Consider the following 17,076-nt stretch of genomic DNA (forward strand, 5'->3'; position numbering starts at 1 on the left):
AATCCCGAAGGGAACTAGTTCCTGTCAACGACCTTGCTTGCACCGCACAAACACCCAACACTGTGCTTCTGTGGATCCATCCATATGACAGGTCTGCCTCCCTCCCAGTGTCTCAGGGCCCCTCCCGAAGTGGACCACCAAAGGCAAAGTGAGCTGAGTCTGCCCCTCCTGCCCCTGTGAACCTTGCGGATCCACCCCAGCTAATACGCCAGGTCCCATTACAGAAGCACAACAAGTCTGGCGGTGTGCAAGTAGCCCAAAAAGGGGCCACACCACTCTACAGTGAATCCTGCCCCTGGGAGAGTGGAAGATAAGGTATACACCCGTCTGACTATGGCCCCAGCAGTGGGCTGGGGACAGATATCAGGTCCGACTGCAGCCCCGCCCATCAACACAAGTTACTCCAGACAGCACAGGGGAAGTGCCCCGCAATTGGGCACCACCGTAGGGACTATCCAAAATAACAAAACAGAAGAATTCTCCTCAAAAGAAACTCCAGGAAGTAGCGACAGCTAACAAATTGATCAAAAACAATTTAAGCAATACAATGGAACAAGAATTTAGAATAATAGTCATAAAATTAATCGCTGAAGTATAGAGGACAGCAGAGATTCTATTGCTACTGAGAACAAGGGACTAAGAAATAGTCATGAGGAAATAAAAAAAAGCTATAAATGAGGTGCAAAATAAAATGGAGGTGACCACAGCTCGGATTGAAGAGGCAGAGGAGAGAATAGGTGAATTAGAAGATAAAATTATAGAAAAAGAGGAATATGAGAAAAAAAGAGATGAAAAAAAACCAGGAGTATGAGGGGAGAATTAGAGAACTAAGTGATGCAATCAAACAGAACAATATCCATATCATAGGAATTCCAGAAGAAGAAGAGAGCAAGAAAGGGGCTGAAGGTGTACTTGAACAAATCATAGCTGAAAACTTCCCTGATCTGGGGAAGGAAAAAGGCATTGAAATCCAAGAGGCACAGAGAACTCCCTTCACACATAACTTGATTCAATCTTCTGCATGACATATCATAAGGAAACTGGCAAAATACAAGGATAAAGAGAAAATTCTGAAAGCAGTTAGGGATAAACAGGCTCTAACTTACAAAGGTAGACACATAAGGATAGCAGCAGACCTATCTACTGAAACTTGGCAGGCCGGAAAGCATTGGCAGGAAATCTTCAATGTGAAGAACAGAAAAATATGCAGCTGAGAATCCTTTATCCAACAAGCCTGTCATTAAGAATAGGAGAGAGAAAGGTTTTCCCAAACAAACAAAAACTGAAGGAATTCATCACCACTAAACCAGCCCCACAAGAGATCCTAAGGGGGATTCTGTGAGTGAAATGTTGCAAGGACCACAAAGTACCAGAGACATCACTACAAGCATGAAACCTACAGATATCACAATGTCTCTAAACCCATATCTTTCTATAATAACAATGAATGTAAATGGACTAAATGCTCCAACCAAAAGACAGAGGGTATCAGAATGGATAAAAAAATAAGACCCATCTATTGGCTGTCTACAAGAGACTCATTTTAGACCTGAAGATACCTTCAGATTGAAAGTGAGGGCATGTAGAACTATCTATCATGTTACTGGAATTCAAAAGAAAGCTGGAGTAGCCATACTTATATCAGACAAACTACACTTTAAATGAAAGGCTGTAACAAGAGAGGAAGAAGGGCATTATATAATAATTAAAGGGTCTATCCATCAGGAAGAGCTAACAATTATAAATGTCTACGCGCCGAATACAGGACACCCCAAATATATAAAACAATCACAAACTTAAGTAACCTTATTGATAAGAATGTGGTAATTGCAGGGGATTTATTTAATACCCCACTTACAACAATGGATAGATCATCTAGCCACAAGATCAATAAACAAGGGTCCTGAATGATACATTGGATCAGATGGACTTGACATATATTTAGAACTCTGTATCCCAATGCAACAGAATATACTTTCTTCTCAAGTGCAAATGGAACATTCTCCAAGATAGATCACATACTGGGTCACAAAACAGCCCTTCATAAGTATACAAAAATTGAGATCATACCATGCACACCTTCAGACCACAAATTCTATGAAACTTGAAATCAACCACAAGAAAAAGTCTGGAAAACCATCAAAAGCATGGAGGTTAAAGAATACCCTACTAAAGAATGAATGGGTCAACCAGGCAATTAGAGAAGAAATTTAAAAATACATGAAAACAAATGAAAATGAAAATACAACAATCCAAACACTTTGGGATGCAGCGAAGGCAGTCCTGAGAGGAAAATACATTGCAATCCAGGCCTATCTCAAGAAACAAGAAAATCCCAAATACAAAAACTGACAGCATACCTAAAGGAAATGGAAGCAGAACAGCAAAGACACCCCAAACCCAGCAGAAGAAGAGAAATAATAAAGATCAGAGCAGAAATAAACAATACAGAAGCTAAAAAAACTGTAGAGCAGATCAATGAAACCAAGAGTTGGTTTTTTGAAAAAATAAACAAAATTGACAAACCTCTAGCCAGGCCTCTCAAAAAGAAAAGGGAGATGACCCAAATAGATAAAATCATGAATGAAAATGGATTTATTATAACCAATCCCTCAGAAATACAAGCAGTTATCAGGGAATACTATGAAAAATTATATGCCAACAAACCGGACAACCTGGAAGAAATGGACAAATTCCTAAACACCCACACACTTCCAAAACTCAAACAGGAAGAAATAGAAAACTTGAACAGACCCATAACCAGCGAAGAAATTGAATCAATTATCAAAAATCTCCCAACAAATAAGAGTCCAGGACCAGATGGCTTCCCAGGGGAATTCTACCAGACATTTAAAGCAGAGATAATACCTATCCTTCTAACACTGTTCCAAAAAATTGAAATGGAAGGAAAACTTCCAGACTCATTCTATGAAGCCAGCATTACTTTGATTCCTAAACCAGAGAGAGACCCAGCAAAAAAAGAGAACTACAGGCCAATATCCCTGATGAACATGGATGCAAAAATTCTCAACAACATACTAGCAAATCGAATTCAACAGCATGTAAAAAGAATTATTCACCATGATCAAGTGGGATTCATTCCTGGGCTGCAGGGCTGGTTCCACATTTGCAAATCAATCAATGTGCTACATCGCATTAATAAAAGAAAAGATAAGAACTATATGATCCTGTCAATCCATGCAGAAAAAGCATTTGACAAAATTCAGCATTCTTTCTTAATAAAAACCCTCGAGGAAGTCCAGATAAAAGGAACATACTTAAGCATCATAAAAGTCATTTATGAAAAGCCCACAGCTAATATCATCCTCAATGGGGAAAACTGAGAGCTTTCCCCCTGAGATCAGGAACACGACAGGGATGTCCATCTCACCGCTGTTGTCTAACATAGTGTTGGAAGTTCTAGCACCAACAATCAGACAACAAAAGGAAATCAAAGGCATCAAAACTGGCAAAGATGAAGTTAAGCTTTCACTTTTTGCAGGTGACATGATATTATACATGCAAAACCTGACAGACTCCACCAAAAGTCTGCTAGAACTGATACATGAATTCAGCAAAGTCGCAGGATACAAAATCAATGTACAGAAATCAGTTGCATTCTTATACACTAATAAGGAAGCAACAAAAAGACAAATAAAGAAACTGATCCCATTCACAATTGCACCAAGAAGCATAAAATACCTAGGAATAAACCTAACCAAAGATGTAAAAGATCTGTATGCTGAAAACTATAGAAAGCTTATGAAGGAAAATGAAGAAGATACAAAGAAATGGAAAAACATTCCATGCTCATGGACTGGAAGAATAATATTGTTAAAATGTCAATACTACCCAAAGCTATCTACACATTCAATGCAATCCCAATCAAAATTGCACCAGCATTCTTCTTGAAGCTAGAGCAAGCAATCCTAAAATTTGTTTGGAACCACAAAAGACCACGAATAGCCAAAGTAATTTTGAGAAGAAGACCAAAGCGGAGGCATCACAATCCCAGACTGTAGCCTCTACTACAAAGCTATAATCATCAAGACAGCATGGTATTGGCATAAAAACAGACACATAGACCAATGGAATAGAATAGAAACCCCAGAATTGGACCCACAAACGTATGGCCAACTGATCTTTGACAAAGCAGGAAAGAACATCCAATGGAAAAAAGACAGTCTCTTTAACAAATGGTGCTGGGAGAACTGGACAGCAACATGCAGAAGGTTGAAACTAGACCACTTTCTCACACCATTCACAAAAATAAACTCAAAATGGATAAAGGACCTGAATGTGAGACAGGAAACCATCAAAACCCTAGAGGAGAAAGCAGGAAAAAAACCTCTCTGACCTCAGCTGCAGCAATTTCTTACTTGACACATCCCCAAAGGCAAGGGAATTACAAGCAAAAATGAACTATTGGGACCTCATGAAGATAAAAAGCTTCTGCACTGCAAAGGAAACAATCAACAAAACTAAAAAGCAACCAATGGAATGGGAAAAGATATTTGCAAATGACATATCATATAAGAGTTCATATCCAAAATCTATAAAGAGCTCTCCAAACTCCACACCCGAAAAACAAATAACCCAGTGAAGAAATGGGCAGAAAACATGAAAAGACACTTCTCTAAAGAAGACATCCGGATGGCCAACAGGCACATGAAAAGATGCTCAACGTCGCTCCTCATCAGGGAAATACAAATCAAAACCACACTCAGATACCACCTCACACCAGTCAGAGTGGCTAAAATGAACAAATCAGGAGACTATAGATGCTGGAGAGGATGTGGAGAAACGGGAACCCTCTTGCACTGTTGGTGGGAATGCAAATTGGTGCAGCTGCTCTGGAAAGCAGTGTGGAGGTTCCTCAAAAAGTTAAAAATAGATCTACCTTATGACCCAGCAATAGCACTGTTAGGAACTTACCCAAGGGATACAGGAGTGCTGATATATACGGGCACTTGTAGCCCAATGTTTATAGCAGCACTTTCAACAATAGCCAAATTATGGGAAGAGCCTAAATGTCCATCAACTGATGAATGGATATAGAAACTGTGGTTTATATACACAATGGAATACTATGTGGCAATGAGAAAGAATGAAATATGGCGTTTTGTAGCAATGTGGATGGAACCAGATACTGTTATGCTAAGTGAAATAAGTCATACAGAGAAAGACAGATACCATATGTTTTCACTCTTATGTAGATCCTGAGAAACTTAACAAAAGACCATGGGGGAGGAGAAGGAAAAAAAAAAAAAAAGAGAGGGAGGGAGCCAAAACATAAGAGACTCTTAAAAACTGAGAACAAACTGAGGGTTGATGGGGGTGGGAGGGAGGGGAGGGTGGGTGATGGGTATTGAGGAGGGCACCTGTTGGGATGAGCACTGGATGTTGTATGGAAACCAATTAGACAATCAATTTCATATTTAAAAAAATAATAAAAATTGTTAAAAATAAAAGACAAAAAAAACAAAAGAAGGAAAAAAGCTCTCAAATACACAACCTAACCTTACACTTTAAAGAGCTGGAAAAAGAACAGCAAATAAACCCAAAACCAGTAGAAGAAGGGAAATAATAAGTTTAGACCAGAAATTAATGATTATCGAAATAAAAAAAAATAAAAAAATAAAAAAATAAACACAGTAGAACAGATAAATGAAACCAGAAGCTGGTTCTTTGAAAGAATTAATAAAACTGATAACCCCCGAGCCAGACTGATCAAAAAGAAAAAGGAAAGGACCTGAAAAAATAAATTCATGAATGAAAGAGGAGAGATCACAACCAACATAGCAGAAATACAAACAATAATAAGATAATATTATGAGCAATTATATGCCAACCAATTGGGCATAATGAACAAATTCCTAGAAACATATAAATTACCAAACTCAAACAGGAACAAATAGAAAATTTGAACAGACCCATAAACAGTAAAGAAATTGAATCAGTAATCAAAAATCTCCCAAAAAACAAGAGTCCAGGGCCGGATGGTTTTCCAGGGGAATTCTACCAAACATTTACAGAAAAGTATACCTATTCTTTTGAATCTGTTCCAAAAATAGAAAAAAAGGAAAACTTCCAAACTCGTTCTACGTGGCCAGCATTACCTTGATTCCAAAACCAGACAAAGACCCCATTAAAAAGGAGAACTACAGACCAATTTCCCTGATGAACATAAATGTAAAAATTCTCAACAATATACTAGCAAACCAGATCCAACATTACATTAAAAGAATTATTCACTATGATCAAGTGGGATTTATTCTTGGGATGCAGGGCTGATTCAATATCCATAAATCAATCAATGTGATACATCACATTAATAAAACAAAGGATAAGAACACATGATCTTCTCAAAAGATGCAGAAAAAGCATTTGACAAAATACAGCATCCTTTTTTGATAAAAGCCCTCAAGAAAATAGGGATAGAAGAAACAGATCTCAAGATCATAAAGGCCATATATGAAAACACACAGCTAATATCATCCTCAATGGGAAAAATTGAGAGCTTTCCCCCTAAGGTCAAAAACACGACAGGGATGTCCACTCTCACCACTGCTATTCAACATTGTGTTGTAAGTACTAGCCTCAGCAATTAGACAATAAAAACAAGTAAAAGGCATCCATATCGGCAAGGAGGAAGTCAAACTTTCACTCTTCACAGATGATATGATATTGTATGTAGAAAACTCAAGACTCCACCAAAAAACTGCTAGAACTGATTCATGAATTCAGCAAAGTCACAGGATATATATCAATGTACAAAAATTGGTTGCATTTCTGTACACCAATAATGAAACAGAAGAAAGGGAAATCAAGAAATCAATCCCATATACAACTGCACCAAAAACCATAAAATATTTAGGAATAAACCTAACCAAAGAGATGAAAAATCTATACACTGAAAGCTATAGAAAGCTATGTAAGAAACTGAAGAAGACACAGAGAAATGGAAAAGCATTCTATGCTCATGGAATGGAAGAACAAATATTGTTAAAATGTCCATACACCCAAAGCAATTTACACATTCAATGTAATCCCTATCCAAACACCACCAGTATTCTTCACAGAGCTAGAACGAACACCACCAGCATTCTTCATAGAGCTAGAACAAACAATCCTAAAATTTGTATGGAACCATAAAAGATCCTGAATAGCCAAAGTAATGTTGAAAAAGAAAACCAGGGGCGCCTGGGTGGCGCAGTCGGTTAAGCCTCCGACTTCAGCCAGGTCACGATCTCACGGTCCGTGAGTTCGAGCCCCGCATCAGGCTCTGGGCCGATGGCTCGGAGCCTGGAGCCTGTTTCCGATTCTGTGTCTCCCTCTCTCTCTGCCCCTCCCCCGTTCATGCTCTGTCTCTCTCTGTCCCAAAAATAAATAAAAAACGTTGAAAAAATTTAAAAAAAATTTAAAAAAAAAAAAAAAAAAAAAAAAAAAAGAAAAAGAAAACCAAAGCTGCAGGCATCACAATTCCAGACTTTAACCTGTATTACAAAGCTGTAATATCAAGACAGTATGGTACTGGCACAAAAACAGACACAGTGGAACAGACCAATGGAACAGAACAGAGAACCCAGAAACTGACCCACAAATGTTATGATTAACTAATCTTTGGCAAAGCAGGAAATAGTATCCAAAGGAAAAAAGATAGTCTCTTCAGCAAATGGTGCTGGGAGAACTGGGCAGCAACATGCAGAAGAATGAAACTGGACCACTTGCTTACACCCTACACAAAAGTAAACTTAAAATGGATGAAAGAGCTAAACGTAAGACAGAAGCCATCAAAATCCTAGAGGAGAAAATAGTCAATAACCTCTTTGACCTTGGCCACAGCAACTTCTTACTCAACATGTCTCATGAGGCAATGGAAACAAATGCAAAAACTACTGGGATCTCATCAAGATAAAAAGCAAAGGAAACAATCAGCAAAACTAAAAGGCAACTGAAGGAATAGGAGAAGATATTTGCAAATGACATATCATATAAGAGTTCATATCCAAAATCTATAAAGAACTTATCAAACTCAACATCCACAAAAATAATCCAGTGAAGACATGGGCAAAAGACATGAATAGACACTTTTCTAAAGAAGACATCCAGAGGACTAACAGACATATGAAAAGATGCTCAACATCACTCATCATCAGGGAAATACAAATCAAAACCACAATGCGATACCACCTCATACCTGTCAGAATGGCTAAAAGTAACAACTCAGGCAACAACAGATGTTGGCGAGGATGGGAAATGCTTTGCACCATTCGTGGGAATGCAAACTGCTGCAGCCACTCTGGAAACCAGTATGAAGGTTTCTCAAAAAATTAAAAATAGAACTACCCTATGACCCAGCAATTATACTACTAGGTATTTATCCAAAGGATACAAAAATGCTATTTCAAAGGGGCACAGGTACCCCAATGTTTATACCAGTGCTATCCACAATAGCCAAATTATGGAAGGGGTCCAAATGTCCATCAACTGATGAATGGATAAAGATGTGGTATATGTATACAATGGAGTATCTCTAGGCAAATTAAAAAGAATGAAATCTTGCTATGTGCAACACAACATGGATGGAAATACAGTGTATTATGCTAAGCAAAATAAGTCAGTCAGAAAAAGACAATTATCATATAATGTCACTCATAAGTGTCATTTAAGAAACAAAACAGATGAACATAGGGAAGGAAAGCAAAAATAAGATAAACCATGAAACTCTTAAATACAGAGAACAAACTGAGAGTCGCTGGCAGGTGTTGGATGGGGGATGGGCTAAAAGTATGATGGGCACTGAGGGCACTTGTTGGGATGAGCACTGGGTATTATAAGTAAGTGATGAATCACTAAATTCTATTCCTGAAATCACTATTACACTATATGTTAACTAATTAGGATATAATTTTTTTAAAAAAATGTTCAGGAGGGGAAGAAAAAAGTAATATACATGAATAAATAATTATAACACAATATGTCATATTGTGTTACATAACAATATATGTTACATAACAGTAAGAGAAACAAATCATTCTTGCTTTGTAAAAATGTTCTAATATATATAAATCTAGATAAAGATTCTACACTTTGTCCAACATAACTGTTTATAAATAATTGGAATAGTGATCTAACAAGTTGTCCCTAATAATTATCTGAGACAACTACTTAGATTGACAACTACTTTAGATCCCTTTAATTACTTTATTATTGCCAATTTATTCTATGCATTACATAGAAAGCTAAGAGGCCTGACAAAGTGATAGTACTTAACCAGAATACATAAATTCATAAATTCTGAATGAATTTGAAATATGAGTGACTGAATCTGCATCATTAGAAAATCTGCCATAAATCACAGATTCTATACAAAAAAAAAAAAAAAAGTGATGCCTAAAAATGTTTCCTTTGCTCTAAGCAAAGCAAATTTTTAAAACCTCAGTGAAAATTGAAATGACGGTTAATCTGTATAAGAAAGTATATACAGAGTATGTGATGTTGAAGGAAATATAATTCAAGAGGAAATGAGGACACTGTATAAACATTTTCGTGAAGTAAGAGGTGGTATGGCTTCTAGGGCAGCTACTGACCCAGTTATTACCCAAATTGAATATCAGTAAAAGATTCAAATGTATTTTCCTTTGTAGAATATGAATGTAACAGAAAAGCCCCAACCAACTAACAAGGGAAGCTTGGGAAATCCTCCAGAGCTGGACATTCAAAGAGCAGAAAGGACACAAACTACAGAAGTGTTCAACTCCAAGGACAAAACATATTCAAGAAAGAGCAGGAAGAATTAGGCATCGCAGTGACCAAGAACTAACTTTTCATCCTTGTGACAATGCGGCAGACTTTGTGATCAAATCAGAAATACTCTTTTGTTCTGCAAACCCCAGGTCATAAAAACCAAGAATAAGAATCCTTGCTGTAAAATACACTAATGATATAATGCAACATCATCAAGACTTCATTTTAGAAACAAAAAACTGTTGAACAGTGGAATTGTTAAGGGTCTGAAGGGATCACTTAAAATTTTCAATTAAGTTGAAATATATTTTTTGTGAGTAGTTATATCCTAGATCCACAAGGCTTTGGAGAAATAACACTTGCTAATGTCAAGGGTCTAATGAACACAGGTTTTCTAAGTCTTCACTTCTAACTGTATGTTATATGTACACGTGCATACAAGATGAGCTATTTAAAAGCAATCTCATTCACAGCAATGTAATTTTAAAGATACTTTTCCGACTGAGCCAATGTAAAGAGCATTTTTATATACTAAACATCTAGAATATAAATATTCTAGCATTGAAGGGTTCCCATTCTCCTAAAACCATTTGTCCCACTACAGAAATACTTTTTCAGCAAGTGAAATAATTTAGACTGGAAAACTAATTTCAATTTTTCTATAATAATTAGTATTATTTTATTTACAATAAAGACCATGGTGTTGATCCTCACATATTTTTAATTCTTTTGTAATGTTTATTTATTTTAGAGACAGAAAGAGCCCAAGCAGGGTCAGGGCAGAGAGAGAGGGAGACAGAGTCTGAAACAGGCTCCAGGCTCTGAGCTGTCAGCACAGAGCCTGAAGCAGGGCTCAAACCCACAAACCATGAGATCATGACCTGAGCCGAAGTCAGACACTCAACCAACAGAGCCACCCAGGTGCCCCATTGTTCACATATTTCTAAATGTTCATTATCAGTTATTCTTTTAAATGTAAGATTCTTCATTATCAGTTACATAAAATTAATACAGTAATCTTTTCTTCTGTAGCGTGACAAGACTGACAAATGAAGAGGCACTCATTTCCAGAAAATGCAGAAGTAACTTGGGTCTCAGTTGTAGTACTATAAGGTGTGTCTCAGGATTTGTTACTAATAGCAGTTATAGACATTTTTAAATGACTCCCTTTCCTTGGTAAATCAGAGTAGATTCAAGTTTATCCCCACAATTATGTCACTCTCAATTACTTGCATTCTGATATGCTTTCTTTTTTCTTTTAAGTTTATTTATTTTGAGAGAGAGAGAGAACGAGACCAAGCAAGGGGGCAGGGCAGAGAGAGAGAGAGAGAGAGAGAGAGAGAATCCCAAGCAGGTTCCAAACTGTCAGCACAGAGCCCAATGTGGGGCTCAATCTCATGGTTCATGAGATCATGACCTGAGCCGAGATTAAGAGTGGGACACTCAACAAACTGAGCTACCCAGACGCCCCCAATATGCTTTCTTGAGTCACAGAGGGTGAGATGGAATTAAAGAGAGCAGACTAAGAAACTGCACATTAGAATATGTCACACATGTAAATATCTTATACTAGGATGGGGAAAAAATGAGAATCACTGACTTAGATTACAATATTTTGTTTTATTTCTGGGTAACACATAAAAACTATGTGGTCCAACTCCTAACTCTATTCAGCTCACTGCTTGCTTCATGACACCCTTCACATTTAAGTGTTAAGTGTGTGCTTTTAGGAATTAGAATCCTACACTTACAGAGTACACATTTTTAAATGTAGATATTTATAAAATAATGCTCCCCTAAAAAATAATCATATACATCAGTAGTAGAAGGAAAACATTCATGTAAGAGTTTTATGTAATATTACATCTGAAAATAAGTGGTTTTTTTTCCATTTTATTTTTTAAACGTTTATTTTTGGGAGACAGAGAGAGACAGAGCATGAGCAGGGAAAGGGAACAGAGAGAGGAGACACAGAATCCAAAGCAGGCTCCAGGCTCCAAGCTGTGAGCACAAAGCCCAAAGAGGGGTTCAAACCCACCACCTGTGAGGTCATGACCTAAGCCAAAGTTGGACACTTAACCGACTGATCCACTCAGGCACCAGGAGAATAAAGTTTAAGTTTTAAACATATTAAGTAAAAGTGGTTTAAGGAAGGGAAGAACACTAGTTAGAGATTTAAGAAAGTAACACTTAGCTTTTCTGTACCACTTTTAAGCAAATATTTGTGGTTAAAATGAAAGGAATTTGGGGAAACCATCTACCAACAGATGATAATCCAAGGTGAAAGAAAAATAATTCAAGAATTCAGACAAACTAGACATATTTTGAGGTAAAAAGCATTTAAAGTGAATTTCCAACTACCCCTACTGAAACACAGTAATTTGAAGAACAAAGAACAGCTAATATGAGATATTAATAATTATTTCGTTTGTACAAATATAAATGTCTTTCAATTTATATAAACTTAATTTACATTACTGAATATCCAAGGTCTAAATTTGGGGACTTTTAGGATGGTAGAATAAACACAGTAATACTAGGAGAGATAAAATTAAAGCTACCATGTAATGAACTGAATATGAAAGTTGAGGACTTCCTAAATTCAGGAATTTTGCCTAGATTGTCTTATTCTTCTTCATAACAACCTTGTGAGGCAGTCTTATCCTCATTCTACAGATGAGGAAACTAGGATTTAAAGAGATTACCTAACTTGCCCAAGATTCCACAGAAGAAAATTCTGATTTGTGACTGAAATCCAGATTATCTGCCTCCAAAAGAAATGAATCTTCTTTCACTACACCCTGGCAAAAAAAACCTACATTAAAAATTTTAGCATTTTAATTAGAACCTTCAAAAGGAGGAGACAATATCAAGTTTTTAGTAAGTGATGATATATAAACTAAATCTATATACTTCATAGCTTGATAAGTATATATGAATAGTTAAGAAATAATGTCATCCATGATATTTCATAGAGTTAAATATGTAATATCCTCCAAAATGGAGAAATTGGAAACTTTTTATAGAAACTCACTAAGTAAACTTCTTACCTAGATATTTTGAATTCCAAAGAAAAAACTTGGGAGGTCCCATATTTTGTCAGCCATACTGAAGTTTCACATGAGTAACTAAGATTACATTTATACCTATAAGAAAAAGTGAGAAATTGCTTCTCTTGTTTTTGTTGTTGTTGTTGTTGCTCTAATCGGTCCTCTATTTATTCTTTTCCATTTTTCTTCCAGACCTTGGAGGACTCTTCTAATTTAGGGTAACCAAGTCTCAAGTTCAAGAACTTGAACCTGTAAGATTAGGTACAGGTACAGATGTACTGCAATAGAGACCATCGAACTGCAATGATTGGTAGGGCTTTATAGAAGAAACAAAAGTTTCATTTATTTTCCAAAGTATCAACCACCATGGAATTATTGGTGACTTTTCTTTTCTATAGTCTTTTTAATTGATTTTAAAGCATTTAACTTTTATAATAAAAATAAAAATAGGAACGAAAGAAGAAAAGAGGGAAGGAGGCAGAGAAAAAAAACTGGAACTTCAGTTAAAACATATGTAAACATCTTGGGGCGCCTGGGTGGCTCAGTTGGTTGAGCGTCCAACTTCGGCTCAGGTCATGATCTAGCACTCCATGAGTTCGAGCCCTGCGTCGGGCTCTGTGCTGACAGCTCGGAGCCTGGAGCCTGCTTCCAATTCTGTGTCTCCCTCTCTCTCTGCCCCTCCCTTGCTCATGCTGTCTCTCTCACTCTCAAAAATGAATAAATGTTTAAAAAAAATTTTTTTTTAAACATAGGTAAACATCTTATTTTTTTCAAGTTCCAAAACTATGACCTGCCTGTTCTCTTTAATCTCTCAGTGTGTGGTAAATTAACCATACATAAGCATGCCAAATGAAATATGGAGAAATAATAACAAGGCAATCTGAGATCTATAAATTCTGAGACATAGCTCTTAATCTCAATATTTAAGAAATTAGTTATATAAATGAGGTTAAGTAAGAAAAACACATTTAGGGTATACTAAAACTGAAAAGCAGGATTCAAATACTCAAAGAAGAATGCAGGGATTTCCTAAATATGGAAAAATTCCAAATATAACATATACATATGTATGTGTATGTTATACCCATTTATTATTATAAATTATAAATTATACCCATTTATTATTATTTTATTATAAACTGAAGGTCTGTGTTCAAATAATCTGCTAGCAGCACCATGAAACACCACCCAAGACACTTTTGAATCCTATCAAAATACTGACTTAAATGTTTCTAGACAATTACCTCATTTTCCATGAAACAGTTCTTTAAAAAGTTCCCATTTGTAGGCTTTATTTTTCCATTACAAAAATATACTTATTGCAAAACAACATACATAAGATTGATCCAATTTATTAAGTATGTTACTGAAACACTGAATAAGTGATGGTCCTTTGGAACCTGTCTTCAAAAGGAGATGGTCATTTAAAAATCAAGTACAAAACTATTAATACAGGAGTCCAATTTTAAAACAAACTTGTATTTGTACAAGTTCATTTGATTTCTTTTTTTATTACCAAAATGCAGCTTACTCATCTGGGCCTTGATTTACAAACATGATGACTTCCTAGTCACTCACAAGATTGCTTTGTAAATGTCATGTAAATTAACTTACTGTTGTTTTTATAAACACTATTTCCATCTGCAAAAAGAAACTGAGTTCCTTACAATATTTTGGTATGATATATATTTATGCTGGTTTTCAAACTTGATCATTTCAGTTCTTTTTCTTAGTATATACCATGTTAACAGCTACCTTGGAAAAGTTATTGCTGCGTAGGTGGTCGGCTAATTACTTCATTGTTTGAAATTTTTCATAGTAAAATAAAGGAGAAAATAAGCTTGAAATGTTCACAGACCAGAGTTATAAGCCTGTAAAATTTGAAGATGAAATGAAAGTGATTTCTCTACCAAAAGTGTGAATTCTTACTTCCAAACTACTGACATCAACCTTTCAAGTAATACAGAAGCTGCATTAACTGGACCCTAAATAATTTTATATGGTATATATTAAATGCTGCTGACCATCAGTGCAGAAGGGAAACAGATCTTGACCAAAGGTCTATCTGGGAAGAAAAGAGGGAAAAGGTTTCCAAGTACGTTCATATACTCTAAATACATTCACAACACCTTTGGAAGTATATATAGTTCCCTTGGTTCAAGGGTAGTAGCAAAAAGGATTCCTGGCTCCCAAAAGATTACATTCAGCTTTCCTTTGCATTCTGACAAACGTGTGGTTCTTCTTGAGTATTTCTTTCTCAAGACCATAAAGGTATACCAAGACTACACTAAACTCGCGAAGTAATTACATTTTGCAAGTTTTTTTTAAATCCTATTCCGATTCCATAAGTTAAAAAGTGTTTTCTAGTCTTTAATCACTAAAATAGTTTTGGGTTTTTTTTTTTCTTATTAATTTTTCCTCAACACTTTTATACACGGTGACAACTCCACTGGAGAAACTGTTTTATCTTAAAATGCCTGGAGAAAGGAAAATGGTACTACTGCACCTTTAGAGCGGTTTATTCCAAAGTAACAGTAAGACCATTATGAATATATGCAGCTTTTTACAAATTAAAAAGATTAAGACTTTTTTTTCTTAACCATAAGGCAAACGAAAATGAAAGGCTACCAGCCTTAATAAATTACTGGACTTGGGACTGCACAGCACTAAATATCAAGATCACAAATGTACAAAGTAAAAAACGACAACTTCACAATTAAATCAATTTGTGCACGACGTACCGGCCCGGCTCTACCAACACCAACCCAGTTAGCGTTTCAGAAAGTTGATACTAAAGACTCTGAGGCTGACCGAGAGGTGCCTCCAAACACCTCCTCAACCCTAAATGGCAAAGAGAGTACAGAGCAGAAATTGCCCCGGCTGCATTAGCTTCACACTTAACAATTTAACTCTTGACTATGTCTAGGGGGTCACCTCTGGCCAAGACAGGAGCAGTGATCCAAGGTGGGAGATAAAAGCGGGAGGGGGGGAAGCTGAGGCACAGAAGAGGGACTGCGGACGGGCTCCGCGGGTCAAGGGGGACTGCAGGGCCCCAGAGGTAGGATGGGACTGAGGGAACACCTAGGGGTTGGGGGTGGTCGCCCCAGCCGGAGGGCCGCGCCAGGAAAGGAGCGCTCGGAGAGAAGGGAGTGCGGGCATGATGGGTTGTACCCACAGACCCGCAAACACCGCCCCACACCCCGCAGCCCACCGACCCCGGCGATGGGGCGGGGCCGCTGAGCCCGCCTCAGCCCTTTCGCGCCGGCACCCGCCCCCTCAGCCTCCAGTCCCGGGTTGGTGGGAGGGGCCGGCCTCGCCGGCCCGGGGGGTGCAGCGCGGCCCGAGCCCCAACCAGGAATGCTCCGCTGCGGGTGGAGGACGGGCGGGAGACCCTGCAGCCTGGGGCGGGAGTGGGGGTGGCCAAGGGCGGAGGAAGAGCCTTCGGCGCAGCCGCCGCCGGCCAGGGCTGAGTCCCAGGCGCCCCCCTGCGGGCAGGGGGTGTTGCCCCCTATCTCCGCAGGCCTCTCCTCCTAGTCCCCCGTCCCTCGGCGTTGCCCCGGGCAACAGCGCCAGCCGCCGGCGGCGCGAAACTCACCTACCTAGAACCTGACAAGCAGGAGCCCCTCAGACCCGGGAGCCAGTCGCCACCCCGCGTCACGGGGACCACCACAGCCAATGGGCGCCGCTGTCACGAGCCTCTGCGGCCAATCAAACTGCACTCCGGTCTTCGGGCACCCTCGAGGCCCCAGCCAATGGGCACGAGCCGAAGGCGGGCGCTGCCGCCCGGCCCCCAACCCCCTCCTCCCCCACCTCCCAGGAGGCGGGGCGCGGCCGATTGGCCCTGGACCCCGAGGGGTGGGTTTCAGGGTCCAGGCCGGGTGGGCGCGCGCGGACCCGGGGCTGCGGGCGTGGCAAAGGGAAGCGTGGAGCTTTGGCTGCTGCCCTCTGGGCCTGGTCCCCGGCTCGGGTGGGGTCCCGAGGTCCTCCTGTTCGCGTTCCCCTCCTCGTTCCTGTGATCCGCTCCTCTCTACCCGGAGTCGAGGGCTGCGGGGGTGGGAGTGAGGGCGGGATGGGGCCGGAGGCGGACGGCGGCGTCACAGGAAACTTTGGGAGGCTCGCCTGGCCGCGACCGGGAAGTGGCCGGGCCGGGGGTGATAAGCTGAGGCCGCCTGGAAGGGACTACCCGGCGGGTCGTTAGCCGGAAAGGAATTCGGAGGGTGGGGGCGGAGGCGTGATTAAAATGTTAAGTGTGCCCGCGGGGTGCTGGGCGATCCCG

The 17,076-nt window shown here is 39.1% G+C and overlaps 1 protein-coding gene across 4 annotated transcripts in view; it reads right to left on the reverse strand.

The window, feature by feature from the left end:
* The window catches only part of FER (FER tyrosine kinase), a 439,195-nt gene extending 422,670 nt beyond the window's left edge, over window positions 1–16,525 (reverse strand). For 2 of the 4 annotated variants that reach the window (XM_078447626.2, XM_078447631.2), the window contains exon 1: window positions 16,400–16,524. The gene's annotated coding sequence lies outside the window, so the exon portion shown is untranslated. Of the gene's footprint in view, window positions 1–16,399 lie in introns of all 4 variants that reach the window. The other 2 variants (XM_078447633.2, XM_078447635.1) reach the window with 2 other exon arrangements.
* Between the last annotated feature and the right edge of the window lie 551 nt (window positions 16,526–17,076).

Source organism: Panthera onca, chromosome A1 (genome assembly GCF_046562875.1).
Source record: "Panthera onca isolate mPanOnc1 chromosome A1, mPanOnc1 haplotype 2, whole genome shotgun sequence".
Lineage (NCBI taxonomy): Eukaryota > Metazoa > Chordata > Mammalia > Carnivora > Felidae > Panthera > Panthera onca.